Source organism: Leptodactylus fuscus, chromosome 1, assembly GCF_031893055.1.
Source record: "Leptodactylus fuscus isolate aLepFus1 chromosome 1, aLepFus1.hap2, whole genome shotgun sequence".
Classification (NCBI taxonomy): Eukaryota; Metazoa; Chordata; class Amphibia; order Anura; family Leptodactylidae; genus Leptodactylus; species Leptodactylus fuscus.
This window is the reverse complement of record NC_134265.1, coordinates 338,235,960-338,243,944: the sequence shown is the minus strand read 5'-3', so window position 1 is coordinate 338,243,944 and position 7,985 is coordinate 338,235,960.

Sequence of the window (7,985 nt, the reverse complement as noted above, 5' to 3'; positions counted from 1 at the left end):
ATTGTACAGATGGTGGTGCGGTGACAGTGTTATTGGAGGTTGTAGGCCTTCCTGAATAGCTGAGTCTTCAGGGCCTTCTTGAATCCTGTGATTGTGGGGGTCAGTCTTATGTGTCTTGGTAAGGAGTTCCAGAGTATGGGGGATGCACGGGAGAAATCTTGGAGACAGTTGGGTGAGGAGCGGATGAGAGCAGAGCAGAGTAGGAGGTCATTGGAGGATCTGAGGTTACGTGTGGGCAGGTAGCGGGAGATTAGTTCAGAGATATATGGAGTGGACAGGTTGTGGATCGCTGATTGTCACAACTGACTGATTCCTGAGCAGTGAGAGACCCCCACCAATTCTCTGTGGATAGGGGATAATGTACACCTATAAGAAAGCTCCTTTAAGCACTTCATTGCAAGAACAAAGGTGAACATAAATGGCACCTGTAATGTTGGTTTTGCTGTGGTTGTACTGAACCATATAATAACGGTAATGTCATTTTTACTGCATAATGAATGCCATAAAAACATGACCGACTAAAAAAATGGCGCTTTTATTCCCTATTTCCACCCCATTCAGAATTGTAACACTTTATACAGTTTATCAAATCTTGCCATTAGGAAGTTCAATTTGTCCAGCAAAAAACAAGCCCTTAGGGCTCGTTCACACGGTGCAACGTGCCGCGTGATGTGGCACATGTTTGCCGCGTGACCCTTTGCGTGCCGTACACGCTCCCATTCATTTCAATGGGAGCGGGGATCATATGCGCCACGCTAGTTTGCGGCCGTGCTGCGCTAGTTTGTGGCCGTGCATTTATTCACGGCCGCAAACTAGCGCGGCGCATACGATCCCCGCTCCCATTGAAATTAATGGGAGCGTGTACGGCACGCAAAGGGTCACGCGGCGTACACGTGCCACATCACGCGGCACGTTACACTGTGTGAACGAGCCCTTACACATATATATGAACAATAAAATAAGTTAGGGCTTTTGGGAGTAATGAATAGCATAAAAGGGTTAATATACTTTTCCTTACAATGTATCAGTCTCTAGATGATATCTCTCTCTCTCTCTCTCTCTCTCTCTCTCTCTCTCTCTCTCTCTCTGTATATATATATATATATATATATATATATATATACCCAAAATACTGTCAGTGCGGTATAAGGACAAGATGAAGATAGCAGCAGCTGCATATTGTGCGCTGAGACACCGGTAAAACAGTTGGCATCTGTTTATTGGTGAGTTTCTGTTTTCACAAATGCAGGTGGCAAATGTAAAAGCAGAAATAATAGTATCAAACTGAGTCACAAAGTTTCTGGAGACAGGATCAATTACTTGTGTATTATATATAGGAATAAAGTAACCTGCAAACTCCATGTAGCTAGAGCTCTGTGTGCTCAGCAGGGGGGTTACACAATGATAGGAAGGTGGAACTTGTGCTTTACTGCCCTTAGTATGGAGACAACTAACTTCCATATAGTGGCAACACGGTGGCTCAGTGGTTAGCACTGCAGCGCTGGAGTCCTGGGTTCAAATCCTGCCAAGGACAACATCTGCAAGGAGTTTGTATGTTCTCGACGTGTTTGGGTGGATTTCCATCCCATACTCCAAAGACATACTGATAGCGGAAAATGTACATTGTGAGCCCTATGTGGGGCTCATAAGCTACAAAATAAATAAATAAACTAACTTCCATATTGAACCAAAACTTATATACCACTTACATCACAGTCGGTCACTAGAATACAATATATCAAATCCAGCCCTGCAGAAAGGTTAGGGTTACCTGTATGAAAGGAAGTTTTCCCTCTTGTAAATCACGGTTTTTGTCACAATACAAATGAGCAATAAAAGTATCTTCTGCTACCCTTTGGAGCAATGACAACACCCTTGTTGCTCCAAAGAACTAACTTGCATATTGATAAAAACAGTAATCTCTCGGCAACAGAAGCACCGATTCCAAACGGTGTCTCTAACCGATGTATCTGCGGGGCTGGGTTCTTTTCATTCAATGACTTTATAGTGGTGTTAGTTTTTGGTACGGTAATATTATTTAGTTATGAGATGGCAGTATTATTTAATCGCTATATGACTGTATCAGAGTGCTAAGGGGGCATTCACACTTTCTCCACTGTCCGCCCTTTGGGTTTCCATCGTAATCCCTGGAAAAACTGGATGGGGGAGGGCTTGCCCGCTGTCAGCTTAAAAACTTATTCATTTGAATAGGAATTTTTAAAGGAAACCGCCGGTGTCTGTAGGAGGCCTCTCATTGCGGGACTCCAGCACTCTGCCTGTCACCTTGTCACAACGTACATGGTGAAAAACAGGAGGATGCTCCATCTAATAATGGAGGTCACATTATAGTCACAACCATTGCTAACAGGTACATAAAATGAAGCCCACAACCTCCATAATAGTATGCGCAGGACTGAAGAGGTCAGTGACTTTGATGGTGGCATTGTCATAGGAAGTCTTCTCTGCCACAACTCCGTTTGTGACATTTCTAATGTGTTACCTCTACCCTGGTGAACCGTAAGTGCCATTACTGTGAAGTGAAAGTGGAATAACAGTTCTGCCACAAATCTGTGGCCCTTGTAACCCAAGGGGTGCTATGGTCAAGCAGCCGCACACAAGCTCACCATGTGGTATAAAGCACCTCACCTTTGGACTCTTGAACAATGGAAAGGTGCTCTGTAGATCAGGACTTCACAACTTTTCCCTCACTAATTGGTCGCATTATCCATTTTATTCAGCGGTCCACCCATTCACACACCAGGTGGAAGTCACTTTTGCAGAACCTAGATGTTACATCCTAGAAGACTTGCATAGAAAATGAGACTTGTCAGGACCATCAGTCAATCTGTTGATCACATGACCAGCCATACTACACTCCTGTAAGTAGGACTTTTCTCTCCATCAGTTTTCAGTATAAAAATGGTGAAAATCTGGCGTACCCCATTATAGTCTATGGGGTCTGTGGGTAACCGATTTTTAAGTGGACAGCGTCTCCGTCTTTCAGATGCCCATGGGGAGCCAACAGAGACCCGAGCGCTAGTGTGAACCCTTAGTGTCACCTACTATTATCCTTTGGTGGTGCTTGTCACTGTATTTTAGGTCTCCCCTAAGCAGCAGATTATAGGACAATAGATAATAAAATACAAAACAGCAGTCAAAAATTTATTAAATTGACTTTATTTTTTGGTTCTAAAATATCCATAAAACTGTTTACATTTGCAAAATAAAGACATCATCATACATACCATAAAAGAGGATATTACCAAACTATAAAAATAGAATAGAGGATTTACCTCTAGGCAGTGGTCCACACATCCAACATACGGCAGATACAATATTACGTACATGTTTTTTTGAGCATGGAACCAATGACAGGAAAAAAATGCTCCCTTTTATAAAGTATTAAGAGAGAATACAAAATATGTACATTCCATATAAAACGTCTGTATGTACACACTATACATAATACTCTGTACATTTGTTCACATCCCAGAAAAACGGAATAAGGCGCTGTTCACACAACTACCCGGAGCCCAATGGAGCCTATTAAAAAGGGAACCTGTAATGAGGCCCCCAAACTGCCACCAACCAGGACCAGGTTCTCAATGAGGTTTTTCTTCTTGCTGGTAGATTCCTACAATGGGAAGTAGAATCAGGGATGAATCTGCTGCTGCTTTCCAGGAATAATCTGCCTAAAAGTCAGCACCAGATTCCGCGTGTGAACATAATGTGCCGATAGAGCTGGGATTTTACCAGGTAGTCCCTCAGCCAAGAACAGCTGTTTCGATGTTCTTGCATCTCATCAGCTTGGCGCAGAGAGGACTGACCTGGCAGAGGTGAGAGGCTTAGACAGGGTTGGGAGGATATCGTCACTCCATAGGGAGAGAACCACCATTTAGGTGTGTGGAGTCTTATTAAGCCATGAGTGCTCCACTGTGCAAATGAACATGGGAAGAATATGCAAATCTGACTTCAGTCCTCGCTGCGCCAAGCTGATGGGATGCAAGAACATCGAAACAGCTGTCCTTGGCTGAGAGACTACCTGGTAAAATCCCAACATCATTGCAAACAAAGGCCTCGGAGAAGGTCGGCATGATGTTAAAGGGAGCGCCCTCTATTGGTTTGCTTGACTGAGGCTCTGTCTTCCTAATTACATCATGGAAGATAGACTTGCACATTCTCAGTAAGCGCCCTCTATTGGTGTGCATGTCTGAGGCACTGGCTTCCTAATTACATCATGGAAGTCAGATTTGCATATTCTTCCCATGTTCCTTTGCACAGCGGAGCGCTAATGGCTTAATAAGACTCCACACACCTAAATGGTGGTTCTCTCTCTATGGAGTGACGATATCCCCTCAAACAGCATTAGGCACTTTGAGAAACTTGGCACAGTTTAGACCAGACCTGGGCAACGTGCGGCCCATGGGCAGCATCCGGCCCTCTGACTGCTTCTGTCCGGCCAGCATAGCTAGTGAAAGTTTTTCAAGGACCTGTGATGATGTCATTACAGCCTATCACCAGGATAGACTATGATTCGTTAGTGGGCAGAGCCACACGGGACTGTGTGCTTTCTGCAAGCTGCCAGCAATGGAGGCTGCTGGATGATAGAGAGAGAAGAGACAGCATGTGTGAGCAAGAGGGGGGACTAGGGGCAGATGTAGGGGGGGAAGTAAAACTGAATGCACATGGAGGGGGGACATTAAATTAGGGGGCAGATGTTCCAGGACCTGTGATGATGTCATCACAGCCTATCACCAGGATAGGCTATGACTCGTTAGTGGGCAGAGCCACACGGGACTGTGTGCTTCCTGCAAGCTGCCAGCAATGGAGGCTGCTGGATGATAAAGAGAGAAGAGACAGCATGTGTGAGCAAGAGGGGGGACTAGGGGCAGATGTAGGGGGGGGGGGGAAGTAAAACTGAATGCACATGGAGGGGGGACATTAAATTAGGGGGCAGATGTTCAAGGACCTGTGATGATGTCATCACAGCCTATCACCAGGATAGGCTATGACTCGTTAGTGGGCAGAGCCATGGGACTGTGCTTGCTACAAGCTGCCGGCAATGGGGGCTGCTGGATGATAAAGAGAGAAGATACAGCATGTGTGAGCAAGAGGGGGAACTAGGGGCAGATGTAGGGGGGGGGAAGCAGTTAAGCTGAATGCACACGTAGGGGGGACATTACAATAAGGGGCAGATGGAGGGTGACATTAAACTGGGGCAGCTGGAGGAGGATATTAAACCATGGGGGGTAGCTGGAGGGGGACATGTCTGCCTCTAGTTGCCCCCAGTTTAATGTCCCCCTCCAGCTGCCCCAGTTTAATGTCCCCTCTAGTTTTTGCTGGTTTATACTGGGGCACCAGGAGAGGGACTTAATACTGTGGGACATTTTGAGGGAAACGTTATAATGTGTGTGTGTGTGGGGGGGGGGGTATAATGTTAGGGTGACTGTAGCAGGATTTTACTTTGTGGGGCACATGGAAAAATGATTCAGAATGGGTGGAGTCAGCGGAGAATTGGGTGGAGCTAAATTTGCCGCAATGCACATGACCTTCTAGAACAGTTACAATTTCTCATGTGGCCCCACGCAAAAATTAATTGCCCACCCCTGGTTTAGACTGTCTCAGCCCAGGTATGTAGTCCAGAATAACTTGCAAGGAAATGGGGCTGAGCTGCAATACCAAGCACAGCCACTGTCTGGTGCATGGTGCTGTTCTAGGCAAGAAGGGAAGAGGCCGCAGCAGTCGCCTCTTCAAATAGCTGATCAATGAGGGTCATCCATTATTACGCCTAGAAAACCCCTTTAGGCCAGGGTGCCACGTGGCATAAACGCCACAGAAAAAAAAGCCTAAAATTTTACAGTCCCTGCATTGTGAATGGGATTTTAGCGGACTTTCAGTGAAATACGCTGCAGGAAAAACCGCAATGCATTGCTGCTGCGGTTTTTACCTGCGGCCTGCTACATGGGGCAAGTAGAAGAACATCACTAAACTCGATCTCTATCCTGAATAACAGGTTGGTGGCAGTTTGGGCGACTAATTGCCAATGACAGATTTTTCCATGAGATTCACCTAAAACAGTTGGAAACGCAGTCCATGATGGTCGTGTGAACAGAGCCCAAACATCTGAGCACTGATGTCCTTGCTCCATTCTCTTTTCCGGTTCTAGATTAGTAGTAAACACCTGAGCTGAGATGACATTTTGGTATTTTTTAAACAACAGTCTTGTAAAAATCTATTTACAAAGCTCCTAAAGAGTGTGATAAAAATCCATCGGTGATTCTTGTACCTTATAGTAAGAAATAGTCACTTTACATAGACTGTGCTAAGGAGAAGAACGTCAAGTAAAAGACATTTTGAGGTATATAGATTATCAAACAATCTGAAAAACAGGGAAAAAAAATAAAAAAAAATATATACAAAATTAAAATGTAAACCCTCATGCCAAATTAAGGAAATATAAAACCTTCTATATTTTAACAAGTACTGAGAATCTAGAGATTTAACATGGTTGTCAGTGTTTAACTTCACGTCTGATTGAAAATAAAACATGGTTAAAATTAAAAAAAAAAAAAAAAAGTGACGTCTAAAATGGAAAAAGAGTGTGATATCATAAATTGTGATAAAATAGAGAAGAGCTAAAATGACTGAGGTTTGAAGACTCAGGTTTAGACCACAGAGCGATGTGCTGGACACAGCCCTGTAGAGAACAGGCTCATTTAAAAGGGATATCCAGGTTGATTTCCTGCAAACTAGCGCCACTACTCTCCACAGGTTGGGGGTGGTATTGCAGCTGAGGTACATTCACATTTAAGGAGTTGTCCAGCTCCTTATTAGTGATGATTTGTTCAAAAGAGATTGGTGGGTGTCCAACATCTGGCACCTCGGCTGTTTGGCTGGGGTCCCTCTATCCACCACCTTTTGTGTCATAGAGGCTGCGCGATATCATTACGGTTTCGCTCTGGTTGTAAATACATTGCATGACTGCTATGATACAAGACAGCAGGGAAGAGGCCATGACACCTGTATGAGCGGTGTGGTTCTGTCAAGCAGATGGTCAGTGAGGGTCCTGGGTGTCAGACCCCCAATCATCTATTACTGAAGACATATTGCTTGTCAACCCTTGTAATCGATCAGAGCTGCAGTACCGTACACAACCTGCGGACAGCTGTGTCACTGTTTCTGTAAGAAAGCAGTCATAGTTGGTTAATCCTGGAGAACGGTTTATACTGGAAAATGGTTAACCCCAGTGTAGGGGAACAAGTAAACCTAAAATGGTCCTTTTTTATTATTATTTAAAGTTTCAAAGGAATCTGTCACCAGCCCCCGACACATCAACTCAGCCGCACATATAGATGGGAGAAACACCATTTGATTCAGATGACCCTAACCCTATCTATCTACATGGCTAGGTTGACATGATGGGTTCTGGTGACAGACTCCTGTTAACGTGTTGTACAGGATTAGAAAAAACATGGCTGCTTTCTTCCAAAGCAAACTACATCACACTTGTCCATAGGTTGTGCACTGTTACACTCCGCTCAATTTACTTCAATAGAGCAGAACTAGCAGCCACAACCCATGAAGAAGTGTGACGCCAATTATAGGATAAAGCAGCCATATCCTTCTATTCCTGTATACTTCCTTAAGGCTGAGTTCATACGGGGTATTTTGGTCAAGATTTTGAGGCCGTATCAAAATCCTGACCGAAAAGACGTCTCTCATTGAAATCAATTGGGAGCCGGTCAGTTCTTTTTTCTGGGAGTCATTTGTTCCGGCTCCTGGAAAAAAGAACGGACATGCTCATTCTTCAGGCGGAGTCGCCTCACGAATCCGTCTGAAGACACTCCCTCCTCCCGACTAGGCCCATTCATTTGGGCCTAATCCGGAGCAGAGTGCGCAACTGGATGCCTGTGCAGTGCATCAGCATCCAGTCGCAGCTGCCCGTCTTTTGGACCGCTACCTGAGGCGGCCTCCGCCTCAGTTTC